This window comes from Leptodactylus fuscus, chromosome 4 (genome assembly GCF_031893055.1).
Source record: "Leptodactylus fuscus isolate aLepFus1 chromosome 4, aLepFus1.hap2, whole genome shotgun sequence".
Classification (NCBI taxonomy): Eukaryota; Metazoa; Chordata; class Amphibia; order Anura; family Leptodactylidae; genus Leptodactylus; species Leptodactylus fuscus.
In genome coordinates, this window is record NC_134268.1 from 202,936,372 (window position 1) to 202,963,094 (window position 26,723).

General features: G+C 43.8%; 1 protein-coding gene across 1 annotated transcript in view; it reads right to left on the reverse strand.

Annotated features, from left to right (window-relative positions):
• The window catches only part of APBB1IP (amyloid beta precursor protein binding family B member 1 interacting protein), a 91,832-nt gene extending 65,484 nt beyond the window's left edge, over positions 1-26,348 (reverse strand). Inside the window, exon 1 of the mRNA XM_075271715.1 lies at positions 26,282-26,348. The gene's annotated coding sequence lies outside the window, so the exon portion shown is untranslated. The remainder of the gene's footprint in view (positions 1-26,281) is intronic.
• Between the last annotated feature and the right edge of the window lie 375 nt (positions 26,349-26,723).

A 26,723-nucleotide genomic window follows, 5' to 3' on the forward strand; every position in this document is an offset into this window, starting at 1 on the left:
TGCAGATCTGTATACTGTATAGTACTGGGTCTGACAGCAGTTCTGATCAGTGTGGGAGCTGGGTGTTTTTTCAGTGTCCTGGTTCGATCAGATTCATGGCAGAATTTGGTGCTGATATTGAAGTGAAATCTGCCTCAAAATCAGCACCAAATTCCTGCAGTATGTAGCTGTCTGCTTTTGGATCTGTATACTGTATAGTACTGGGCAGGGGTGAACCTGCCTTTTTCGCTGCCCGAGGCGGATGACAGAAAGCCACCCCCCCCCCCGGGAGGAGGGGGCGGAGCAGAGCAAAGGGGGGCGGGGCGGGGCAAAGGGGGCGTGGCGGAGCGGCATTAGCAGGCAGAGAGCAGGCACGGAGAGGACCTGCTCTCTGCCTGAGCGTGAGGGGAGGCCACTGGAGCAGCGCTGCGTCCACAGGGCCTCCCCAATCCACCGCTCGGTGACGGTGACGCTAAGCCAATCCAGGACAGCTTGTCCTGGACTGGCTAAGGTAAGCAAAAATGCCGCCCTCCCCTGAAGCGGTCGCTTCAGGTCGCCTCATGGGAGGTGCAGCGCTGGTACTGGGCCCGGAAGCAGTCCTGAACAGCTGATCAGTATGGGAGCCGGGTGTCTGAACTCTCCTTTCTCTAAGGAGCCTAAAGTAACTTATATGCTGTTTAGGTGGATGCCTTCAGACTATACAGAGATTTTGTTACAATGGAGATGCACAGGTCTGCGTAGGAGCTGTGTGCACAGATATTTATTACAGATTTTCTCCATTTTTGGATTCACTAAAGCAGTAAAAAAGGTTCAAAAGTGGACAAAGTCTTAAAATACATATATAAAGTTATGCTATAGACGGGGGTGTAGCTATAGACACTATAGACGTAGAAATCGCTACCAGGCCTTAGACCCTGAGGTGGGCCCAAAGGCCTTTGTACAATATAAGAAATCACAAGGTAAGTGCGGGCCCCAATACAAAGTCGTCCTTGGGGCCCCGGCTTTAAGCTACTCCTACGTAGAGTTAGAGTAACTTTCTATAGACAACCATGGCACCGATTTATAAAAATTACAGTCATTTACTTGTAGATTATTACAAATCTTAGAATTTAGCATTTTCCTTAGTGTTATTTTTTTTTAGAATAATTTACAAGGATTGATATAATAATATAATTCCATAAGCCTCGCTTTCTGACACATGACTGGCGTATGGAATCTGCATTCACAATAGTAATAATAGCTTTCATTTGCAAGATTATCTTGGCGCAGTGATAAAAGTGTCGGTGTGTCAGGCGGAGTTCTACTTCAGAGACTGACGTGGCGGCGTGTTTATTATAAGACAGCGTCTGACTTTAATCCTACAGCTCTTGTAACGTATCTGCGAGACTCAAAGTCCATCTGTACAAACCCTGGCATTTCCTCAGAATGTATACAGCATGTAGTAGTCACGGGGTGCAGAGATCTCTTTCCTAAAGTAAAGATATACATTTAACATATGTAGAGATGTAGCAGAGCTCAGCTTGACATTTGGCAGGATTCATGGTGATGCTTTACATGTGACCACACAGAACTACACCGCCAGATAGAAGCCATATTACGTCAGGGCCCATATTACCAAAATTGTAGCGAATCAATTTGGAATGAGTTGGGTTCCCTATGAATTTTTTTTAGATTTTAGTTACATAGTTACATAGTAGATGAGGTTGGATGAAGACATCAGTCCATCAAGTCCAACCTATAACCCTACAATCCCCTACAGCTCATGCCAATTGCCCCATTTCAGGGGAAAAAATTCCTTCCCTACCCCAATTTGGGAGTCAGTATAAAAACCCTGGATCAACGTGTCCTTAAAATCTAGAATCCACCATCACCACTTCCTGGGGCAGAGACTTCCATAGCCTCGCTATGGAACTAGAAATTTGGAGTTCATCTCCAAAGAGTCATTATTATACTCTGGGGTCTCTTCAGACTCCAGAGTATAGTAAGTGAAGGCCTTGGGGGAGCTGAAGAAAAACAAAAACAATGATGCCCACCTTTCCGGGCTCCTGAATGCAGGACTTTTCTCTCCACATTTTTTGGGCGGAAACCCAGTGGACCCCATTATAGTCTAGGGGTTTCCGCAGGTAACCATTTGTTAAGCAGATTGGGTTTCCGCTTTTTGGGAACCCAAGTGGACCTGAAGAATGGAATCCCGACCGCAGGTGTGAACCTAGTGTAAAATGTTCATACTCTCCACCTTGGGGTTGGACAAGTTCTTCTCCTGCCTCTCGACTTTCCATTGTCAATACATCATGATGTCAAATTGTACACAATTTTCAAACTCCTTTTACAAAAATTGTGACATGCTTGGTTCATCATGTGAATAGACACCTAACAATACCCGCTCATCAGCCACTTCAGGTCTTGCTGAATGACTTGCTCGGAACCTTACAAAAATGGCATCTGACAGAAGGGTTGACTATAGAATGGCGGCAGTGACAATATTAGGAGACCATTGTGGACAGGTGGTTTTCGTGTCGTCCACCCAACGCTGTATGTTTGAGTAGCTGAACATTTACACACGTGTTCACCATCTCTATATCGTTCTCTGTTTCATCAGCTGAGGTCCAGGGTTATTTCTGACAGTCTCTGATTCCTGTGAACTGACTGGGAAACTCCAGAAGTCATTTTTGGTACGAGATCAAAAGTAATTTTCATTATGAGAAGAAAACAGACTGGATGAAGCTGCCGCCCTTTGCCTTCCTCTTGGAATCCCAATGATGTAATCCCAATGATGTCACCAATACTTTTTTTTTGCTGTAGTCAGGGAATTTCTGATTCCATTAAATAAGACCAGTTTTCCCAAAAAAAATTACTTGTGGGGGGATTTTTAACTCTAGTTTTTCTCTATTTGAGCATGGTCACACCAACTTGCCAAAAGTATATGTAGATAAAAACATGAAAACAACCCTAGGCCTTTTGCCCGGTTCCCCAGGAGTCCCAGTTATGAAAATTCCAGGGCCACCAGCCATTACACTCTATGGGATCTGCTACTATCCATACGTTGAACTTGGACCCCTCAGGTACCAATGCCTGGTGTGACCACAACCTCTGCCCTCTTTGTAGACGACATAATCCATATTGAGTTACGAGACCCTTGTTATAAAGTTAAAAGGGTCAACAGGATGTAAAGGAACTGGAAATTTTTTTTACCTATAGTACTGCAAAATACAAGCGGCGTCTTATAACATACAGTCCTATGAAAAAGTTTGGGCACCCCTATTAATCTTAATCATTTTTAGTTCTAAATATTTTGGTGTTTGCAACAGCCATTTCAGTTTGATATATCTAATAACTGATGGACACAGTAATATTTCAGGATTGAAATGAGGTTTATTGTACTAACAGAAAATGTGCAATATGCATTAAACCAAAATTTGACCGGTGCAAAAGTATGGGCACCTCAACAGAAAAGTGACATTAATATTTAGTACATCCTCCTTTTGCAAAGATAACAGCCTCTAGTCGCTTCCTGTAGCTTTTAATCAGTTCCTGGATCCTGGATGAAGGTATTTTGGACAAACAATTCAAGTTCAGTTAAGTTAGATGGTCGCCGAGCATGGACAGCCCGCTTCAAATCATCCCACAGATGTTCAATGATATTCAGGTCTGGGGACTGGGATGGCCATTCCAGAACATTGTAATTGTTCCTCTGCATGAATGCCTGAGGATTTGGAGCGGTGTTTTGGATCATTGTCTTGCTGAAATATCCATCCCCGGCGTAACTTCAACTTCGTCACTGATTCTTGAACATTATTCTCAAGAATCTGCTGATACTGAGTGGAATCCATGCGACCCTCAACTTTAACAAGATTCCCGATGCCGGCATTGGCCACACAGCCCCAAAGCATGATGGAACCTCCACCAAATTTTACAGTGGGTAGCATGTGTTTTTCTTGGAATGCTGTTTCTTTTTGGACGCCATGCATAACGCCTTTTTTTATAACCAAACAACTCAATTTTTGTTTCCAAAATGAAGCTGCCTTGTCCAAATGTGCTTTTTCATACCTCAGGCAACTCTATTTGTGGCGTACGTGCAGAAACGGCTTCTTTCTCATCACTCTCCCATACAGCTTCTCCTTGTGCAAAGTGCGCTGTATTGCTGACCGATGCACAGTGACACCATCTGCAGCAAGATGATGCTGCAGCTCTTTGGAGGTGGTCTGTGGATTGTCCTTGACTGTTCTCACCATTCTTCTTCTCTGCCTTTCTGATATTTTTCTTGGCCTGCCACTTCTGGGCTTAACAAGAACTGTCCCTGTGGTCTTCCATTTCCTTACTATGTTCCTCACAGTGGAAACTGACAGGTTAAATCTCTGAGACAACGTTTTGTATCCTTCCCCTGAACAACTATGTTGAACAATCTTTGTTTTCAGATCATTTGAGAGCGGGCTGTCCATGTTCGTCGACCATCAAACTTAACTGAACTTGAATTGTTTTGTAGAAAGAAATGGTCCAAAATACCTTCATCCAGGATCCAGGAACTGATTAAAAGCTACAGGAAGCGACTCGAGGCTGTTATCTTTGCAAAAGGAGGATGTACTAAATATTAATGTCACTTTTCTGTTGAGGTGCCCATATTTTTGCACCGGTCAAATTTTGGTTTAATGCATATTGCGCATTTTCTGTTAGTACAATAAACCTCATTTCAATCCTGAAATATTACTGTGTCCATCAGTTATTAGATATATCAAACTGAAATGGCTGTTGCAAACACCAAAATATTTAGAACTAAAAATGATTAAGATTAATAGGGGTGCCCAAACTTTTTCATAGGACTGTAAGATGTTTACATACACAAAAAATAGACCAACATCTAAAACCGGAAATACGGTCAAGGCATGGAAATAAGAAGTACAATTTGACTCCAAAGGGTGTGCTTCCTTTGAGTGGGAAGTTGTTAAATGGCTACTACAAAAACAATGTCATTAAGTAGGTCATTCAGGTAACGGGAAAAGTTGCGATTTTACCCGTTGACTTTCCATTAATCAAAAATAATGGGCTATCGTGGTAAGAATTAATACTTTGCCCTCCTCTCCTACCATATGGTACAAATTAGGCAACATACAGTAACATTCGGTAACACAGATCTTATCTTTTATGGTGGAAACATAGCTTAGAGATGTGATTGAGATGCTTAGAATGTAATAAGCCGTAGCGTCATGGGCTTCCACCAATGTCCAAATCTCTCTATGGGGGACACCATAGCAAATATCAGTATGGGTCTCATCCTGAGGGTGGCTTATTGCTTTTAGTCCTGGGGTCATTAAGGAGGTATTCCAGTTAGAACAAATTACCCCTATAGAAAGAATATGGGGTAACTTGCTGATGGTTGGGTGTCCCACCATTCAGACAACCACCGTTCTTGAGAACAGGCATGTTTTGCCATCAGATCTGACCAGAATGCCTGGTCATAAAGGACACACTGCTGAATTCATTTCAATGGCGATCGTGGGTGATTCCCGAATGCTAACTCAGTTATTTCCATTCAAATAAAAAGAGTAGCACACCCTGTACGACCAAGCGCCAGGAGTTAAAAATAAACCATCCTCACTTGTCCTAGGCCTCACCACCAATTTTTCTTTATTTTTAGCGATTACACCCCCCCTGAGATTGGCCTCAGTGATCACGTGGAAGTGATGATTGTCATTGCTGGAGAGCCAAAAATTTCAGAGACCACTGGAGAGGATCAAGGATCTGTGTTGGAGGGGCCTAGGATAGGTGAGTACAGTTTATTTACGGTTTAACGCCTTCCCTGCTATTCTCTGTGGCCCATCAATCAGATTGCCGTCATTCTGCAGTGTTCATTTGGATCTAGTCCCAAAAGATTCAGATATCAACCCCAAAATTTTTGGAAAATTTATAATGAATCGGATACAAACCAATTTGGTCATTTCTAAATTGACTAATCATAGAATAGCATTGATACAGTTCACCCGTGGTTGTACTATACTGTGACAAGGGGCCTAGGCTGTTAGGCAAAGCCCAATTTGGTTTCTATTAGAAGGTGACCACAAATGTTGCAGTATGACTAGTAAGAAAAGACATTACCACCCATCTACTTCTACACCTACAACCGCACACTGTATGCCCCAGATGCCCACAGGCCGCACCCTCTGAATGAACCGAACAAGACCAGATATTTATACAAAATGTATTATATATATCTATGGACCAGTTAGGTTTTCATTATAAGTGTGAAGTTTCTTTTTGCAAATGTTCTTATTTAAAAATAAAGCTTAATCTTACATAGTATATGTCCATGTTAATAGTACTGATTAGGCTTACTGATATCTGTAGGAGACCACTAGTATGGCTCTAGCATGTTCAGTAAGGGTAAAGGTATTTTAAACAGGCTTTACAATTGAAATTTGGAAGCTATATGCTCCCCTCTGGAGCACTGTGCACCTCTCTGATCCTCTGATGCACACAGTGGGTAGAATTTATTAAGACTGTCTTAAGTAATTCCATGTAAGATGTGCCTAAGTTATTAAGATTCTCCAATTGACTTGAAACCTATGCCAGTATAGGATATAACTCATGCCAGTTTTCTGATGTGAGTTGCAGTAAATTTATCGTGCTAAGTTGTCTCTACACAGGTTTCCTTGCTCCATGTCCTGCACCACCCATTGCCTTAAAAAGTGGGATGCACTATTGTGTACCTGAAATATATCAATTTGGGGGTAAAGCTTTCAGGAACAACCCAGCTAGTAAATCTGGGTCAGTGTTTTAAGTCTTCAGTTGGTGCAAGATGCACCGATATTATTAAGAGGCTCTACGTCCAACAGGAATGGCATAGATTTCAGGTATAACTCATGCCAGCTTTCTGGGGAGTTATTTTTTTTTGTGGTAAGTGGGATGTTGGAGGAACAATTTGGAGCATCTTTTTCACAAAGAAGAAAATGGTCCTGGTCCAAAGATGTCCCACATTTACCATAATTTATGCCAGAAAACATAGTGTACATGGGTTAGTAAATTCTCCCTACTGTGAGCATCAGGGAAGCAGAGAAAAGGGCAGTGCTTCTGAGAGGAGCATATAACTTCTTAATAGAAAGACAAATGACAAATATTTGTAGTGTGATTTTCTCACACGAAGGATTAGTTTAAGGAGAGTTGTGGAGGAGGAGCTATCATATAGATGTTCATTTTACACTATGTGACTAACTATTAGTAAATCTGGGCTAAGAAGTATTATTTATTTCTCCTACTTGTGTGGCACCAACCGATGTTTCACACTGACAAAGGTGTTCATTGTCGTTCACTGACCCATAAATGCCAAAGTCTAAATTTACTATCAGTATGTCTTAGGAGTATGGGAGGAAACCCACATAAACACAGGGAGAGCATACAAATATACCATATACAGTATATATATATATATATATATATATATATATATATATATATATATATATATCCTATTAATATTATAAATGTGAAAGTTTGTGGGTTTGTGAGTTTGTGTGTTGGTTTGGATGTTCGGATGTTTGTTTCTCAATCACGCAAAACCCGCTCGACCGATTTGGCTGAAAGTTTCCACAAACATAGCTAATACACCCGATTGCGCAATAGGCTACTTTTCGTCACAATAGCGCACATACGTTTGTGCCAGGAACCCCACAAAACCCAAACTCACACCACCATCTCTGCAATCTCACACACTTTGGACCATAGCAAGCCACAAAATTCATATTGCCCCCTACAGCCTCGCCCCTAACCCCACACAATCACATATACATATACTTTACCACTTTGCCCCTCACCTTAACGATACTCCAGGAGGTTCTCTTTAACGCTCCGGAGTAGCCATGTTTGCCGACCCCCACCGCTCTGACAATCCGCGACACTGCCCACCCATGTCAATACCCCTAGGCGGTCTAATAAATGCAAAAAAAAAAGTTTAAAAAAAAGTAAAAAAAATATAAAAACAAATAAAAAGGATAAAAATTCAAATCACCCCCCTTTCCCTAGAACACATATAAAAGTAGTTAAAACCTGTGAAACACATACATGTTAGGTATCCCCATGTCCAAAATCGCCCGCTCTACAAATCTATACAAATATTTTTCCTGTTCGGTAAATGCCGTAGCGGGAAAAATGGTCAAAAGTGCCAAACTGCCGTTTTTTCACTGTTTTGATTCTGATAAAAATTTGAATAAAAAGTGATCAAAGCAATAACATTTCCCGAAAATGGTAGAACTACAAAGTACACCCGATCCCGCAAAAAAAGACGCCCTATGCATCCCCGGACACGGACGTATAAAAAAGTTACGGCTGTCGGAATATGGTGACTTTTCAAAAAAAAATTTTTTAACATAGTTTTGGATTTTTTAAAAGGGTCAAAATATAAATAAAACCATATAAATTTGTTATCCCCAGCATCATAACGAAACACAGAATACAGGGGACATGTCAATTTGGTTGCACAGTGAACGCCGTAAAACCAAAGCCCGTAAGAAAGTCGCAGAAATGCATTTTTTCTTCAAATCCACCCCATTCAGAATTTTTTCCCAGCTTCCCAGTACATTATATAGAATAAATAATGGTGGCATCATGAAGAAAAATTTGTCCCAGAAAAATTAAGACCTCATATGATATAAAAAAGTTATGGGGTTTAGAAAGAGGGGAGTCAAAAACGAAAAACCAAAATCAAAAAATGCCATCGGCAGGAAGGGGTTAACTTCAAATACTTCTGTCCCAAAGTCACTATGTAAAGTTTCTCACAACACCGTATATATAGCAGCTCAAATACAAATTACATCCAACACAAAAGTCTCACGTATTCTCTGAATTACAGCAAAAACAAGATACAAAGTTACATTTCATATCCCATCCCTTATACACAGTACGAAAACCTTACTCGCGCCTGTATATACCCACTTCTACAATCACCGCAGACGAAGTCGCGGGTACCAGCTAGTATATATATATATATATATATATATATATATATATATATATATATATATATATTTTTTTTTTTAAGTTGAACTTTTTTTAACTCGAATTTTTTTGGAAATCCTTGTTGCAACTTAATTTTGCAAACTTTCATTTTTACTTCTTGTTTTTTTGGAGGGCTTTACTCCTAACTGGGAAGTAATAGCCTTTCCGATATAAGTGAGAGTACATTCCTTATATTTGGTTTTAATAAGTTATAACTTTCATGAAACCTTGAAGGAATATATCTACAATTCATATTCCCCATACGTCCAACACAGCAGCACAACAGATGGGGTATTCCTGCCCCTGCGTGCAATCAGGACAGGTGGAACTTTTACTCAATCAAAGAACCTCCCCTATAAGAGGTCACCAGACCTCCCCCTCCTCGTGTTTTTTTCTGTCCTGCGGACAGGGACAGGTGGTGAGGAGGCCTGTGGCCTCCTCCGGGATCGGAAGAAGGTGACTGTTAGCTCCTTCTTCTTTCCCTTTCTTTCCCTTTCTTTCCTTCTCTTTCTTTCCTTCTGAGAGAAAGATTTAGGTTTTGTCTTACCTGCTTTGCAGGGTGTCTGATGTTCAGCTGTGCACAGCTCATTCACTGCCCAGTAAGGTAAGCTGAGTCCTAGCTTTCCTCTGTGTTTACTGAAAACTAAAAGCACTGATACTTTTTGCTATGGGCACTCTATTATGTCTATGGTATGTCTATTGCAGTAGCCTGTATGTACCTGTCTGTGTTACAGTCTGGCATGGAATTTGGGTGGAGCCTTGCTTCCCTTCATGCTTAGTGCATAGTGTGAGCACTCATTTCTATTGCAATGGCCTGTCTGTGTTACAGGCAGGCATGGAATTTGTGTGGAGTCTTTGCTCCCTTCATGCTTAGTGCATAGTGTAGCACTTATGTCTATTGCAGTGGTGTGTATGTACCTGTCTGTGTTACAGGCAGGCATGGAATTTGTGTGGGAGCCTTGCTTCCCTTCATGCTTGGTGCATAGTGTGAGCACTCATTTCTATTGCAATGGCCTGTCTGTGTAACAGTCAGGCATGGAATTTGTGTGGAGTCTTTGCTCCCTTCATGCTTAGTGCATAGTGTGAGCACTTATGTCTATTACTGTGGCCTGTAGGTGCCTAGCTGTGTTACAGTTCACAGGCATGGAATTTGTGTGTCAGCTTCTGCTCCCTTCTTGCTTAGTGCATAGTTGTGCATGTCTATTGCGATGCCCTGTGCGATTGCTATGGCTTTACCGCACCTATCTGTCCGGGCTTCCCGCTGCCCTAAAGCGCAGCTAATGGGAACTGCAGCCTATGAGATGGCAGTGAGTTATCCAGCAACTCCCACAGCTCTGGTGAGGTAAGCTAAGGTGCACCAAGACTACTTTTGTGAGTGAACAAGTCCCTTAAAAAAAAAAAAAAAAAAAGGGAGTTTTTTTCGTATTGCTGTCTGTAAGGAAACAGACTTTTATGTTAAGTGCACCGGGTCTAGAGTTCTATACTGTTCGTACTCTACCCGAAGGCTAGATCTGCCTTCTCCATCTGTGCCATCTGCCTGTAGGCTGCCTGACTAACGCCTACTGTGTCGGCGTCACTACAAATTTGATCGTTGGGGTCCTCCCCCAAGAGTCGATATGGCTGTCTCTAAATTATCGAGGCGCACGTTAGTGCCATCAGAAGATGGCTCAAATCTCCAGGATGCGATATACAGGCGTGCAGAGGGTTCCCTGCACCGAATTTATACTGCAGCATCTGCGCAGGCCTCCGTGGGAGTTCAACAGGAGAAGTCGTTCAGTTCCTGCGAGGTAATATATCTACTCTGTGTAGAGATATCTATACAGGTGTTCCCTGTGATGATCTTCTGGCGTTCCTATCCTCCACCTCTGTAGCAGTAAATTATTTGGCAGAAGCAGGTTTGTATCAAGTGAAGATTGCGGCGAAGGCTATCTCATTAGCCACGGCTGCAAAACGCCCCCTGTGGATGAAGCCCTGGAGGGCAGATAGTACTTCCAAATACTACTTGTGCGCACTTCCGTTTGAGCCGGGCAGGCTCTTTTGGAAAGAGCTGGATACCATTATGGAGGAATAAATTGACGCACCATCCGGGAGCCTGAGAAGGAGAAAACTACCTTCTGACGTCTACTCCCCCCTCCCCTTGTATCCGCTTTGCCAGTGGAAGGTCGACTTTCCCACTTCTCGGTGGCATGGAGCCGTCACATTCAGGACCCATGGGGCCTCCAGCTCGTGTATTCGAGCTACAAAATAAAGTTCACATCTCACCCACCCGACAAACTTGTGTAAACCCGCGTTTTGTGTTCAAAAGCAGATCCTTCTGGAGAACGCTGTTCAGGGATACCTGGACAAAGGCGCTCTAGAGCCAGTGCCTGGCAGAGCAATCGACCGGATTTTACTCTCCAGTGTTTTTGGGACCCAAAACATCGGGAGTCAGAGAATGGTGGTCGATTTAAGATTTCTCAACCAATACGTCCTCAAGACCTGTTTCCGGATGGGAACTATCAGGTCAGTGACACCTTTTCTGCACCGAGGAGACAGGTTTGTCACCCTAGATTTAAGGGACGCATATTTACACGTCCCGATATTTCCGCCACACAGAAGGTTCTTGAGGATCGGGGTTGTGCTGAACGGTACTCTGTGTCATCTGCAGTTCACAGCTCTTCCGTTTGGAATATCCTCGGCCCCCCACACCTTTACAAAGGTCGTGGCCCCGGTCGTTGCAGCTCTTCGGCTCCAAGGTATATTCATCATACCGTACCTAGACGATTGGCTGTTAAAGGCCCACTCAACAGAGGTTCTCGCGGCCCACCTAAGGATCACTATCGCCTTCCTAGAAGAGTTAGGCGGGCTGATCAATGGTCAAAACTCGGCAGTCGTCCCCACCACCAGAATCCAGTTCTTGGGTTCATTGTGGACTCTCAGAGGATGGAGATATCTCTCCCTCACAGTCAGAAGGAGTAGATTTGTCGGGCGTTGCAACATCTGGCGGATACGCGGGAGGTTCGGGTAAGAACCTCAATGAAGGTCCTAGGTTTAATGTCAGATGCAGTTCCATGGGCACTAGAGCATATGCGTCCACTACAGAGCGAGATCCTCAAGGTTTGGAGCCGCAGCCCCTCAGGGCTGAAGAAGCCTATCCAGTTGTCCATCAGTACCCGTCGATCACTGCAATGGTGGTCCCTATTGAAGGACGGGATGTCCACGGTCCAGCCCGACTGGACCCTGTTGACAACGGATGCCTCCTTCCATGGCTGGGGAGCGCATCGGGGGGAGACCCTGGCACAAGGGACATGGAGCCGACTGGAGACTGCTCAGTCATCGAATTGGCGCGAGTCTGCGCAGTGAATTGAACCCTGCTATACTTCACCCAGGATCTACGCGGCAAGGCGGTCAGAGTCAGGACGGACAACGTCACGGTGGTCCTCTACCTGAACAAGCAGGGAGGGATGAGGTCCCCTCCCTCTTCAAGCTAACAGATCAGATTTTTTTCCTGGGCTGAGGAAAATCTAAGCCACCTCAGTGCGGTGCACATAAGGGGACATCTGAACGTGCTGGCAGACCAGCTCAGCAGGGGAGAAGCAGTGTCGGGCGAGTGGTCCCTCAACCAGGAGGTCTTTCGTCAGTTGACTCGGATGAGGGGTCTCCCCGAGGTGGATCTGATGGCCACCCAGTACAATGCCAAGGTGGAGAGGGTCTGTTCCCTCTACCAGGAGGACAACCCCTTGGCAGTAGATGCCCTATCAATACCTTGGAGGTTCAGGCTGGCATACATCTTCCCTCCACTTCCCATGGTTTTGAAGGTATTGGCCAAGATCAGTCAAGACCAGGTATGGGTGATTGCCATCATACCGTTCTGGCCAAAAAGGGCATGATTTACCCACCTCATACAGATGAGTCGAGGGAATTACTGGAGGCTTCCACTTCTTCACAACCTGGTAACCCGAAACAAGTGGCTATGCCAGGACCTGAAGAGGTTCAACCTGACAGCCTGGAGGTTGACCGCACCCTATACGGACATGGGGGATTGTCACAGGCCATGCGGACAACACTGGCCTGCTCAAGGGCAGATTCTATGAATAGAAGCTACATGAGGATTGGCAGAATTTACCAGCAATGGTGCACAGAGAATCAACGTGCAATACCAGTTATGGAGACGGTATTGGAGTTTTGGTAAAGCGGGCTGGAGAAAGCCCTCACCCCGGTGACATTAAAAGTGCATGTAGCTGCCCTTTCAGCCATATTAGGGATAAGATTGTCTCAAGATTCGTTGGTAAATTAATCCTTAAGAGGGGCCGGTGGCTCCGACCCGCAATCCAAGTCCTAATCCCCCAATGGGATTTAGCTACGGTACTGCAGGGGCTCTGTGGGCCCCCCTTTGAACCACTACAAGACATAGGACTAAAGTTCCTCTTCTGCAAAGTGGAATTCCTCTTAGCCGTCACATCAGCTAAGCGTACTGGAGAACTGCAGGCTTTAGCAGCCTCTGAGCCGTATTTACTATTCTTCCAGACAGGGTACAATTAAGATATCTCCCGGGATTTATTCCAAAAAGTCCCGTCGACCCAGAAAACCTTTCTGGTAAGTCTTTTCAGAAAATACAAGGGGTGTAGAGCCTTGAAGGCAACATTGGCGAGATGGATCAAGGAGGCCATCTCTCAAGCATTCAGTACTCAGGGCCTACTTCCGCCTGAGTTTTAAGGGCACATTCTAGTTGTGCAGTTGCCACGACATGTGGGGAGAGATATTCCATCTCCCTGGACCAGATTTGTGCGGCAGCAACCTGGAGTTCTCACTTAACTTTGTGAGACATGATAGGTTGGACGATTTTAGCGCAGAGGCGGCTGCCTTCGGTCGCTCGGTATTGACATCAGTTTGTCAGGAAGTCCCACCCTAGGGGGGGTTTCTTGCTACCTCCCCATCTGTTGTGCTGCTGTGTTGGACGTATGGGGAATGGAGGATTATGTAGATAATCTGTTTTCCCATAGTCCAAACAGCAGCACAAAGCTCCCTCCCTGTATGTTTGGCTTGTTAATTTTCTGAAGGGTTTGGAAATCTCTACTTTAGAACTAACACGAGGAGGGGGAGGTCTGGTGACCTCTTATAGGGGAGGTTCTTTGATTGAGTAAAAGTTCCACCTGTCCTGATTGCACGCAGGGGCAGGAATACCCCATCTGTTGTGCTGCTGTTTGGACTATGGGAAAACAGATTATCTACATAATCCTCCATTATTTCATATAAAACTGCATACAAATATGGCACCCAGTAATTTTACATGGGGAAACTGGATGTACTCCAGCTAACCACAGTGGATGACCAAATACAGGGCAGCATTTTAGGCAAGGTGCATGGAGATCATGTTATCTACCCCATATACAACACAATATTGGTATTATTGAGGGGGACTGGATGATCTTGCATATTCATGATACGCCTTCACCCAGGTGTTGACCCAATGCACATAATGGGGCACCTGATTTCTGAAGAGGGATGAGAAGCCCGAGAGGAGTCTTGATCATTCCCTGTATGGGATCCATTGTGGACTTGTATTATGCAAAAGCCATCATTGAGTAAAGAACAAATACCATCTTAGTCATTTATCAAAATTTTCTATCAGCAAGGAATGTGTCAAGGTTTGCCATGAAATCATCCATCAATATTGAAGTTATTTGACCTGTTGTTCTGGGGTCATATCCCTATAGATGTAAATAGATGGAGCGGGTGTATACAGGTGTCTATAGGATTGTATACTGACAATGAATGTTGAACTTGCCTACGATCATGCCGTCAACGCTCATGTGATTTATGGTAAATGTTTTTTTACATTTAGATTATTGCTAATCAGAGCTAAAAAGCACCGTGGAAAACTCCACAGCACTGCTTTTCTGTTGCATTTGGCATTTTTCCTCCCCCCATATAAGTCTATGGAAAAAAGATAGCGCTCCCCCAACCTGTTAAATTTTTTGTTGCATTTTTCCACAATATATGCATGAGATTTGCAGATGTTGGGTATTTAAATATGGCGTCTGCTCAGTGAAGACTTGGTACCAATACCTGAGATCAGTACTCGCACTAATCGCAGGTATTACCCCTTCTAAAGACTAGGTCAAACATGACTGAGGTGCCATTTTGGGGTGTATCACCGACCCTAGGATTTAGATCTGGGGTCAATGATACAATACCGTGGCAGCCAGGAACCTATAGAAGACTTGTCTAGTATATGCATATATTACAGGCGGCGCTACGTAGCTTGCACTAGAAGTATAGTGATTTGATTATACATTGCAATTCATTATAAGACTGTTTGCAGTAATAGCTACTAAGGCCTGGTTCACATCTGCGTTCGGTATTCCGTTCAGAGAGTCCGCTTGGGGACCCCTAAGAATGGAAACCTATACAGATTAAAAAGCAGTTAGCTAAGAAACCACACAGGCCCCATAGACGATAATGGGGTCTGTGTGTTTTCTACGCGGTGTCTGGACGAATTATGTGGAGAGAAAAGTGCTGCTTTGTTGCTGTAGTTTTCTCTCCGTATGATTCGTGTGGACACTGCACAGAAAACACACGGACCCTATTAGGCTTAGTTTACACACAAATCTGCGTGTGCATATTCCATCGCCAGAAAGGTGGAGGGTGCTGCCGCAAGACGGACACCGCGGCTGATTCAGCCACACTACCTGAATGGAATACCAAACTCAGATGTGAACCAGGCCTAAGAGATGAGTCCAATGTGCTCATGGAACTGTTTATCGGTGGTCCTGGCGCATGCACATTTCTCCAATGAAGCGGATGTTTTTGAATTCCGCTGCAGATTGTTTTCTGCAATGTGTGGATCAGATTAGCTAGACTCTCATCCACTATGCAGGTAATGTAGCATTTCTGCAACGTGGGGCCTCGGCCTAATGCAGAAGTGCGCATGCGCTGGAAGCTCATCTCCATATCAGTAAGCATAATTCATTTCCATGGATGGTTTTATTGTCACTTTCCAGCATTTCTTAACCATAACTGTAACTGAAGTGATATGTACAGATTACATCCATACTGCAAGCCGCAACATAATCTTAGCTTCAATTTTCATGGTGGGGAGGGAGGCGTCCCTGTTTGTTTATTGTATGTCTCCACATAGACTTTAAGTCTGTCGCTTAGTAATATATTTCCAGTGTAAACGGTCCTGATGCAACATTATCTCAGATCGTAGATTGTGGTCATATAGTTCTCCTTTCACAAACAAGAACCTCGATGCTGCAATATAGATTATACCGCCAGATATGCAGAAGGAGAGCATTACAGATTTTATTTTTATCATAGGCTTTATATTATCATCGTGTTTGTTTGCAGGGTATATTTATATGAGTCATAGGCCGGGCTTTAAGCTCCTGGGTCCTAATGCAAAATTTTGGAGAAATGACTTCAGCTCCCGAATCCGCAGCAGATTCTGCTTCCCATTGTCTTTACTGGGAGGCGAGACCGCAGCAGGATGCTGAAAAAGTAAGCGTCCTGCTCGATCTTGCCGAGGATTCCTCAGTAGAGATGAGCGAGTAGTACTCGATCGAGTAGATATTCGATCAAATACTACGGTATTCAAAATACTCGTACTCGATCGAGTACCACTCGCTGTTCAAATGTAAAAATTCGATGCAGAACCAGCATTGATTGGCTGAATGCTATACAGTTGGCCAATCAACGCTGGTTCTTCTTTCCTTTAGAAGTGTTCTCCGTGCAGCTTCCCCACGGCATCTTCTGGCTCTTCATTCACTCTGCCAGGCATCGGGCCTGGGCAGAGCCGACTGCGCATGTTCGCTTGTAGTGTGGGCATGCGCAGTTGGCTCTGCCCAGGCCCGATGCCTGGCAGAGTGAATTCAGAGCCGGAAGATGCTGTGGGGACGCTGCACGGAGAAGACTTCTCGGAGGATCCAGCCCGACCCTCACTCGTGGACTTGGTAAGTATAATTTGATCGAACGTTGCCTACCCCTGAAACGAGCATTTCCCCCCATAGACTATAATAGGGTTCGATATTCGATTCGAGTAGTCGAATATTGAGGGGCTACTCAAAACGAATATCGAACCTCGAACATTTTACTGTTTGCTCATCTCTATTCCTCAGCTCGAGACTCCATGTGGATTAGGCCCATTCATCTGGGATAAATCATCAGCAGAAAGCCGTAACGCAATATCATTGCTCTTCATTGGCATCCCTTCGCGACTAGTCTGTGGACAGAAAATGGCGTCGTAAAATGAAGAGGAATTCATCTTCATCTTCCTCTGTGTGAACTTACCTTGTCAGTACCCACAAAGTGAGTGAGATTTATCAATTATTAATCTTATCCACGCATTGCAGGAAAAAAGATAGAAAAAAGATACTGTGTGGGGGCTATAAATAGAGGTCATATATTATGTGGGGGGCAAAAAAGGGGTCATCTAGTGTGGTAGGGCCATAAGAAAGGGGTCATGTACTGTGTGGGGCCATAAAAAGGGCCATATAGTGTGGGGGGGGAGGGGTCATCTAGTGTGGAAGGGCCATAAGAAAGGGGTCTTGTACTGTGTGGGGCCATAAAAAGGGTCATATAGTATGGGGGGCAAAAAAGGGGTTATCTAGTGTGGTAGGACCATAAGAAAGGGGTCATATACTGTGGGGGGGCCATTAAATGAGGGGTCATGTAATGTGGTGGTGGGGAAGAGGGTCATATACTGTGTGAGGTTAAAAAAAAGGGGGTTATAAACCGTATGGGGAGCCAGAAAAAGTAGGTCAAAAAGTAGGGGCTAGAAAAAGGGGATAATGTATCATGTGGTGGGCCAAAACAAGGGGGTTGCATATTGTGTAGGGGCCAAATAAAGGGGGTCTTATACTATGTGGGTGCCAAATAAGGGGATTTTTATCTGCCAATGGGGGGCTTGTCCTAATTAGGGGGCCCCATCACACAACCAAAGGTAACCTTTTCTTTGTGGTGAGGGGGTTCCTTTCTATTGTTCGCCAAAGGCATCAGAGAAGCCAAGTTCACCCCTGAGGATGCTAAGACTGACCCGGTCACTTACATTCGTGAGAGAGTCACCGGGTGAAACGATAATCTTTGGCCGTATGATGGGAGTTGTGGGCATTAACGTCTTATAACAGAAACCAAGGTCATGTGTACAGTACATGTGGCCACTATGGGAGATGGCGTCGAGTCCATGTTGGTCCCATCCCTATTGCTAGTAGTTAGTAAGAACCTGTGGCCTTCACATAAAACTGTTTTTGAGATCAATTTTAGAACTTTATATTGTAATTTATTTTTTTTATACATATGAAATTATGTAATGTCTCTGTTTATTCCCATACCCTGAGTTTCAGTTCTCGTTCTCATATAAAGTTTCACATGGCCTCCCTTCTAGAACCAGTAAGATTACAAGCGCAGCGACTTCCTATAGTCTGGGGAACAGATCTTACCGAGGCCTCAATGGGCACAAACGGGTTAAGGGCAGACTCTTCTTGGTCTATTAGGCAATGAGGAAATGAAGGGAAGTGCGAGAGCGATCGGTGCCAGTGATGGTGCAAGGGGAAATGAGATGTTTTTGTGAAACTGTTCAAAAGGTTAGGCTATACCAAGCCCACAGTCATGGTTTCCAATGAAACATGGGCAGATCCAGACCTTGCCAACATTTTATTTTAAAGAAGTATTCAGTTGTATTTTTTGCATTTCTCAATATACTTTTTGCATCATTCCCCCATATTTTTCAAGATCTCTGCTTGCTGTTATCATAGGAGCTTTCTGCGTCTACCTTCTGTAACGGCCAGGGGTGTATCCAATCTGCCTATTCCAGGTGGATAAAAATCAGTCCATGGTCATGTGATATACAGTCTGTGGTCATGTGATATACAGTCTGTGGTCATGTGATATACAGTCCATGGTCATGTGATATACAGTCCATGGTCATGTGATATACAGTCTGTGGTCATGTGATATACAGTCTGTGGTCATGTGATATACAGTCCATGGTCATGTGATATAAAGTCCATGATCATGTGATATACAGTCCATGATCATGTGATGGACACACAGGTGCACAGCTTGTTACAGTCACAGTTATCAGACATCTGCCTGGCAAGGTTGCCTCTTAAGGCTAAGGACTAGAGATGAGCAAATAGTATTCGACTGAATACCTTGCTCCCATAGGAATGCGTGTAAGCGGCCGAACACCAAGGGGTTAAACGCAGTGAATATTTGATGCGCTTAACTCCTTGGTGTTCGGCCGCTTACACGCATTCCTATGGGAGCGAGGTATTCGATCGAATACTGTTTGCTCAACACTACTAAGGACCCATGTTGTGGAAAAGAAACTTTTTTTGTTGCAGATTTTGTTGCGTTTTTTTTTTTAGACAAAGCCAGGATTGGATTGAGCAGAAGGGAGAACGCTAAGAACTTCCTATATATTTCCTATTCCTTTTGTAGCCCTTCTTGGCTTTGGCTCAAAAAGCCACAGCAAAATCTGCAGCAAAACAACCATCTTATGCCACGTTCACACCTGCATTGGGGTTTCCATTCTTTGGGTCTACTTGGGGACCCGAAAAACAGAAAACAAAATTGACTTAAATTGACTTAAAAAGTGGTTACCTGCAGAAACCTGCGGAACTCATAGACTATAATGGGGACAACCAGGTTTTTGCCTGGGTTCTGCCTAAATATTTTCAACCGGAATGGGAGACAAAAACCCTGGATGTAGGCGGTAGAGGTTGCCACAGGGCCCAGGACATTAGGGGACATGGCGACCCCTGATGTATTATTTTTAAGTTTTTTTTTTTTTTTAATAGGCCGTTACCTGCTGGAGTAACCCCAGCAGGTAACGGGCCCTATTTACTTACCGATCCTGGCTCCTGCTCATTGCCACATGCATTTCCCTTTCTGCAGATGCGGCTGTGAGCAGAAGGATCGGTAAGTAAGACCGCGGGTTTGTGAACACCTCAAACACTTCTATCATATCTTTTCAGACCACAGAGTATAATGACCAGAGACCTAGGGGAGTTGAGGGAACATATAAAAAAGATGGTTACTTACCTCTTCTGTGCTACACCAGTCTGCAGGCTTGTTTGGTGAGGTCCCAGACGTCACGTGGGTCGGGACCGTGTCATTATGTGTTGCAAGGCAAACTTGGCTTGTCTGTACCAACATTGAACATGGCCAAAATCAGTGGGTAGTGCGCTGGAGCCCAGGAGAGGTAAGTAACATTGTTTTTTATGTTTGTATCCTCCCCTGGGTCTCCAATGGTTATCCTCTGGGGTCTTTCAAATGTTTGTCTTGGGGTCTAGCCATTCCTAGTTACGCCACTGCCAGGACAGTCACTGAGCACAGGTGTGAACCCAGCCTTATTGAACTATGAGGACAGGAGACTTTCCAAGTTCAACTCTAAGCAAACTAATATCTGTTTACAAGTGGAGAAGTGGTCACCATTTTGAGAACATACAGTAGTGGTCAACGATCTCAGTGTTTCCTAGAAGAGCTTCTGACTGTAAGTTCTTAGTAGATCTCAAGATTGTCATGTCAAGGCCAACTAAGGATTGGCTCTAGAACTGTAATGGGCTACGAATTCTCCCTTGCTCCTACCATGTACATCCTTGTGTCTTCATGTATTGTTCATGTATATACTATTTTCTGTTGTATGTAGATGGAACTACAGATGTGAGGTGCAGATAACACCATGGCCGTAGTGAAGGAGGATGAAGCAGATCTTAATTTCCTGGCTCTTTATCTGTGCATGTCTCGGTTCATGGGAAAGGTCTGCAGTAAGGGAAGGAGAAGGCCGCAGACGTACCGGGAGACGATGTGGGTGTTCATTCTCATTACTGGTAGTTTATGAAGATTTGGGATGGAGTATATTTTAGTGAGGAACATCTGGCAATGATTGTCGGTTGTCTGGATTGGAAATCCTATTATCATGAGTCCTAATGGGGTATTTTGAGTTATCAGGTCAAGGGGGGGTCTTTTAGTTCTATTGGCCTGAATGGTGTTCCTCTGAATTATTAGGGTAACTGTAGGGGTCACTGTTACAGGTTTGGATAGTTTCCATCAATTTTACACTGAAGTCAATGGAGAGAAAAGTCCTTCTTGCCTGTTTTAAACAAAATGGGGGACGGATTACCTGAACGCTCATGTCAACCTTTATTGGTTCCTTGATCCAGTTGGTGTCTGATATTGTACTAAAAATTTAGAATTCTTCTGCACGTGTCCAAGGTTATTAGTCATCAACTTCCCACTTCCTTCTGACAATACTTTGACTGTCCAGGCAACTGTCTGCAGCAGGAGCCTCCCCCCCCCCCACTGCACTTTCTGTAGTTGAAGATTACTTTAAATATTATTTAATAATTTATAGATTTGTTCCTTTTTGGGTAATTTTTTTGCGTCCTATTCGAAGGTGCAAAACTGCAGTACAAAAACATCCGAGTAAAAAACAAATTTGAAACTTAAAAACCCGACAAACCATGGCATCCTATGTGCACTAAACATGTGGTTTGTTATATGTTTGCTGTGGTTTACACGTATATTTAAGTTACTGATGTGTAAGGACGATATAAGGCGTAGGACTTCATATATATATATATTGTATAGTCATTGTGCCCCTACCTTATGTATCGACAGCCTGCCATACTGCAACTTTTTTTAACAATTTTTTTTATTTTTTTTTGTTTTTTGCCGGTACATCTGCTTATTAACAATAGTACCTTATGGGGGGTCCAAAAGACCCAAAAAAATCTGCATAAACTGAAAACTCTGTAAAATATACAGATAAAAATGCCCTGAAAAGACTAAATTCACATGACACATGCAACGTTTGTTACATGACATGCTGTTTTTGTTGGAGTTTTTCCTTACTTTTACGTCAATATTATCTATACAGCATTTCTATTTTATCATTCTATGTTTCCGTGATGTCCCCATGTCTGATCCATGTGCCTTTCATGTGTCATCCATGTCCCCCCCCCCCCCAAAAAAAAAAACGGATTTTGTCTTTTTTATTTTTACCTTGCAATGTATCTGTGAAAAATAGACAGTATACAGATGAGATCCGTATCCATGTGCAGTCTATTTGTCACAGATCCATAGATTTTCATAGTTGGAAAAAAATAGACGTGTGAATGAGTCCATAGATTATAATGGTCTGTTTTTTTCAGACCGCAGGTGCACAAAAAAATTGCTAATGTGAAAGGGCCCTAAATCTGTCTGTAATCCGAGGTACATTAGGGTACAGTATGGTCACATAGCAATCTTGGGTGTGTTTAATCGGCCCACAGGATTTTATAGAAGGGGTTCACTATGGGTAGAGGCTGTGTAGTGGGAGCGGAGCTATCCCTACACATTACAAAGCTCTCTTAGTGCCCCCAAGCAGTATAATGCTCCCCTCAGCACCCCCATACAATATATTGTTCCCTTTAGTGCCTCCCCATACAATATAATGGACACAGTACAATCCCCCCAACTCCCACACATATAATGCCCCCAACTAAGCCTCCATGCATTTCAATGCCCCAGCTCAGCCCTACACAATATAATGTCCACAGCTCAGCTCCCATTCAGCATAATGCCCCCAACTGTCACCCAGTATAATGCTCCAGCTCAGCCTCCACCCATTATGTAGCCTAGGTAGGGAGCGGTGAGTATGTTTCTCAGTACTCACTGCTCCTAGGACTTCCTGTTCTTCCTCTGTTCCTGGTGGTGGCTCAAACTACATCACAGTAATGCCGTCTCGAGGTGCAGAGAAGGAGCGGAGAATTGAGACACGTACTCACAGCTCATTCCTTGGTCCCTGATGGTAACCAATGATCGCTTCCGCCAATCACTGATCATCTTCCATGATAGTGGAGAGTGGTGGCTGGTCATGGGCAGAAAGGGGGCAATTTAACTGTGAAACTGCCCCCTTATATATAAAATGGTTGATGGGCCATAATCATATTAAGTAATTATGAAGTTACTGTTGTGCAAATTTTGAAGGAGTTGTCCAAATTTAGAAAAACATTACTGCTCTCTTTTATAACAGCGCTACACCTGTCCAATGGTTGTGTGTGGTACTACAACTTACTTCATTGAACAGTATGGCACTGGTTTTGGTAAACTGAATAGAGAAGGTCGACTTTAACATATATATTACAGGAACATTTGCAAGTAGATGACTTCATTGTGTTCCCCAGATACCTCTGCAGACCCGGCTGTTGTTGTAGTGTGTAACCACAATGTAGTGCTCTGCTTATCTGTCATCTCAGTGCACATTTCCTGCGATCACAGGGCACCTTGGGTGTTGTATTCAATGGCTGTGCTCGCTCCTATTGTGCACTTTTAGTCCTGTAGACATGGTTGTCTATCTATTTTTCTATGACTTTTTGTTATAAGATGATGTTGCAGAATTTTGCAGAACCTTTTTACTTACTTCCCTTTCCCAGGACATAGAAGTGGAAAGTAATGATATTTTGGTGTGTTGAGCTTTGACATTTTGGTGTTGCTTCCCCGGTATTGCTATTTTTTCTGGAATTTTACTGTCTGCATGTGTCATAGGCTTTGTGTCATATAGATAGTCCTTGTCCTTATGTCCTATGGACGTCATAATATGGGGTATCAGAAGCTTTGCGTCTTGTATACTGTATGGGCAGGGCAGCGCCGCACCTCTAATGAGGCGGCGGCCTCAGGCGGCGCTTCGCGGGGGATGGCAGCTGCGGCAATTTTATTTTATTTTTTGCTTTTTTCCCCCCCATAACTAGCGCAGGAGAAGGCCGCTCTGAAAACAACCTGAGCGGCCCCTCTCCTGCGCTGGTTTAGACGTCTGCATCTCTTCACTGCGTTGCAGATGTCTCATTGCCGGATGCAGTGAAGAGAATGCGGTGGCAGCGAAAGCAGCGGCGAGGTCGGTAAGTAAGGATACTTGTTTTTGGTTTTATAATAGGCCGCTACCTGCTGGAGTATCCCCAGCAGGTAGCGGCCTATTTAACTACCTCACCAGGCCCACTCACTTCCCCCTCTACTATAGGCCGTAGAGGGCGGCAGTGAGCAGACCCTGGCCCAGGCCGCGATCCCATTGCCACTATTATTATACTAGGGGGTCTGAAAAGGCTTCGGGCCTATATGGTAATGTCCCAGACGTCACGTGGTCCGGGACATTACCATATAGGCCCAAAGACTGTGCTGGGGTCGTCTTTTGATCGTCCGCCTCAAGCAGCAGAGAGGCTAGGTTCACCACTGTGTATGGGCAGTGAAGCCATAGACAGGCAAGGACTCCCAGCATGATACATCACTATAATACAGGATGTCCCGGTCTCTGCATTGGGTGCAGACTGGGAAATCTGGCCAGTTTATGGACCGGATTGCCATTGTGCACAGGGCTTTATTCTGTAATCCATTCTCATTGTAGCGTCCCTATTATATACTGTTTACTAGGCAATAGCAGCAATGTAGCCATAAAAGCAGCCATGTGGCAATGCAGACTGACAAAATACTTCACAATATCAATTCCTCCACCCCCACGGCAGCGTTGTACACCATAGATCTGTAGGATGTCATGGCGGCTGATGTCAGCCACCCACCATATCCGTGATCGGGGCGTCCCCCCATTTGTATTCATGTACGATTTGCATTCTATTCTTTATGGAGGTGAAGGGTTAATTATATTGCGCTCCTGAAGAGGGGGTAATAATTATCCACTTCATCAGAATAATGTGAAATGCTAATAAATATTCATGCCTCAAATTGCCCATTATGGTTTAACTCTTCACTGCACAGATCCATAAGAGAAAAAAGCTGCGTCAATACCATCTGTCACCTACAGGATGAATTCTGCAATCAGGGCCCGATAGTTATCAGATTATCCTGTAGTCTGGTGTTGTAGGGTAATAGGATACTAGAACACTGAATTGTAGGGCCAAAGGGTCAACGTTTCCAATTAACTTATATGCATCAGCACAGTCTGCCTTTAGGGTATGTTCACATGTGGCAGATTCAATGTGGAAGTTTTTGCTACTGGAACCCATCCCATACATTGAACTGTATATGACTGTGTAGGACGGTATATAAATCACATATCCACATGCTGCAGAAACAGCGTTTTTTTATTGCAATCTTGCAGAGTTTTCCTCTGAAAACTCTCTGCCCCTATTATACTTGTATGGAAACAGCGTTTCCGTAGGTATAATGGACATGCTGCGGTTTTCAAAAACATGGGTGACACTGTAGATTTTTTCGGCAACGTGTAAATGGGATTAGCCGGAATCCCCTCCACTTTACAGGTAGTATAAAAAGCAGGATTTTTGCAACATCGGGCTTTAGCTAAGGCCGGGGCCCCACGGGACGGAAACGCCTCTGTTTGCCTGTGGGAAAAATCGCAGCATTTTACAATACAGGCAAAGTGGATGGGATTCTAGTGAAACCCATGTCCACTTTGCGGTAAAAACCGCCGTGCGGACATGTCGTGATTTCCAAACCTGGTGCGTTTTTGGAAATCGCAGCGGGTCAATTATATCTACGGAAATGCCGGCGGTTTCCCCATAAGTATAATTGTAACAAAAAGTCTGCGGAGGAAAACTCTGCGAACTCTGTTTTAAAGCGTTGCGGGAAGATCCGAGATGTCGTGGTTTTTCTCACAACGCTTTTTTGTGGGGCTTTAGTCTTAAACTGATTTTTGCAACAGAAATTTTCGTAACAAATTTGCCAGGTGTGAACATGCCCTTAAGCTGGCTTAATACTGGAGATTCTGGACTTCCCGAGAGGCTGATTTCGGCCACGTTCACTTCGGATAACCAGCGCGATTCCATCAGAAATCCTAGAGAAAAATCCTCCAAACCCAACTTCTTGTGTCTGGCAATGTTACCCAATGGACTCCATTCTAATCTCGATTCATTGTTGACCATCATTAGACCATTTGTTGTTCTGTTACTGCGACGGACCAGAAGAACGGGAATAAGGATACAGATGTGAACATGCCCTTAGAATATACCCCTTTGCCAAGTGTAACCGATACCAATCGGCAGATCTGCACCCATCAGTGAAGGCCTGACTAGGCCTCAGATCGGTGATCACTAGTTTTACCTTTTAGACTTGTCCTCTGACATGACAACTTTTACACACCAACACCATAGAGAAAATTGCCACGTCAGGTACCCAATATACGGCCATTACTGCTCTTACTGTGAAGAATCCTTTCTAGTACATGTAATAATATATAATATTCACCAGGACAAGCTCCATCTCCCCACAGTCATAAGTATAAAGATGAATTTAAGAATTGTATAAGCCCCTATACGTTCATAGTGTCCCTGAATATCAGAATGACGTTAGATACTATAGTAATAACGATAGATTGGCGATAAGTTCTTACCTTTTCTGTATGTTGCGATCTGTCCCTTCTGGAATAAAGGCAAAATGTGAGACCAATGTGCTCTAGTCTGCAGACATGAGTATTTGAGTCACTATGAAACTTCTTCTTTAGATTAAACCTACCTCCCCTCCCCCAAAGAGGAAGTGGTACATCGATTTAACAAAGAGCGGGGTTGGTGTGTCCTCTGTGCACGCTCCACCTTTCACAATCACCAAATGTAGATTTCGCATCGTTTTTGCAACTTGTAACAACAACAAATTTAAAGATTTTTTTTTTTACAGGATAACTCAGACATAGCTCAACAGCGCCACTTTAGTCCTTGGGTGATGTCTGGTATTGCAGCTAAGTCCTATTCATTTCAATAAGGGTTTGCTGCCATACTGGACACTGACTATCATATTATCATTAGACTAAGTCCCCATGTAACGAACCACAGCCAAAA